This window comes from Aplysia californica, unplaced genomic scaffold (genome assembly GCF_000002075.1).
Source record: "Aplysia californica isolate F4 #8 unplaced genomic scaffold, AplCal3.0 scaffold00026, whole genome shotgun sequence".
In the NCBI taxonomy this organism is placed as follows: Eukaryota; Metazoa; Mollusca; class Gastropoda; order Aplysiida; family Aplysiidae; genus Aplysia; species Aplysia californica.
Genome location: NW_004797296.1, coordinates 1,420,051 through 1,421,512, shown reverse-complemented (window position 1 = coordinate 1,421,512; position 1,462 = coordinate 1,420,051). Strand labels below are relative to the sequence as shown.

Below are 1,462 nucleotides of genomic sequence, written 5' to 3'. Positions count from 1 at the left end.
TCTCTCTCTCTCTCTCTCTCTCTCTCTCTCATCAGCGTTGCGGAGTTCAACGGCTTTTTCATGCACACCATTTCACCATGGGAGGGAGTTAGACTGAATTTCCAAGTAGATCATTCAAGTGTTTGCTATGCATGCATGGTGTGCTGAGGGTTGTTGGCTTGGGAGAGGTTTATATCGTGGTTTATAACACATAAAGTACAGTTCTTCTCTCCAAAGGTAGGTTGTGTCGGCTACTAGTACTCTATGGAATGTGAGGGTAAGAACAGAACAGGTCGACAATGTTTTAATGTTTTTAAAGGCATAAATGAGAGCATGAGTCATCTGTCCACCCACACCTTATCACAGGTCATGATATGAAACAGTCTTCGCTGAACACTGAAGAAAATAATTGTAATTTATTCTTATTCTGCTCCTTGAGTTAAGAGAACTGTTAAAAGGCTTGTCTTTCGGTTTGTTGCAGTATCACTGTGTTTTTGATAGAAATTGTATTGTTATAGATATCTAGATCTACCCATCGAAACCATGAGGGGTTGTGGGTGTGTCGGGCGCACACTAGTCAAGTGAGAGGATACTTGTGAAAGATCTTGTCAGTTTGTTAGTGTTTGAGCGCTTAAGCAGCTGCTTGCACTGTATGTTTCCCGGAAAGCTGAGAATGTTTCTGAGTGTTTGTATGGTCTGCTGGGGTAATATTCTAGAGTGTAAAGCGCACTGAGCTTGCTGTAGAGCTGGTTATGCGCTATACAAAATTATGTTCATTATTTTTTTTTCCTAAGATAAAGTATAATTTATGCCAAGGCCCTACAATTTACCAAAATGCCATTTTACATCAATGCTCTCCAAATATGCTAAGAGCATAGAGGTAGACCAAGACAGTCTTTTCTTTTTCTGTTACAAGTATACTTTAATAAATGATGATAAAAAAGTGACAGAAAAGTCAATTTTGTTACAAGACTGAGTCAAGTTACCTTTAATTTTGTTCCTTTTTGCAACGTTAAACCCATACAATTTCGCAATGGTTTTTTTCATCAAGCCTTTTGAGGCGCTCGTTTATAGAAAGCCTATTCTAATAACGTTAATGTCGATTTGCTGTTGTTGCAATTATGGGTGATAACATTGCTTATGATTACACTACTGCTAAATAGCATGAACGGGAGATCGATTTCACAGCCATTATTGCATACATTGTTATCTAACTGTGTGGAAAAAAAGGTATTGATCTGGATGAGATGGTATCATTGGTGTGCTATATTTTGTTGCTGCTTTTTATTCGTTTTGTTAGACATGCAGAGTAAACAGAATATTATTTGTTTTTATCACGACATAGAGACACTGGTAGACGTGGCCGTCTGTCACGTTGAGTTACAGGCACATGTGGCATGTACACGAGCGCGCGCGCGCGCGCACACACACACACACACACACACACACACACACACACACACACACACACTCACACACACTC

The 1,462-nt window shown here is 39.5% G+C and overlaps 1 protein-coding gene across 1 annotated transcript in view; it reads left to right on the top strand.

The window, feature by feature from the left end:
- The first annotated feature begins 119 nt into the window (after nucleotides 1-119).
- Nucleotides 120-1,462, top strand: part of LOC101851849 — an 8,072-nt gene continuing 6,729 nt past the window's right edge. Inside the window, exon 1 of the mRNA XM_005091138.3 lies at nucleotides 120-216. The gene's annotated coding sequence lies outside the window, so the exon portion shown is untranslated. The remainder of the gene's footprint in view (nucleotides 217-1,462) is intronic.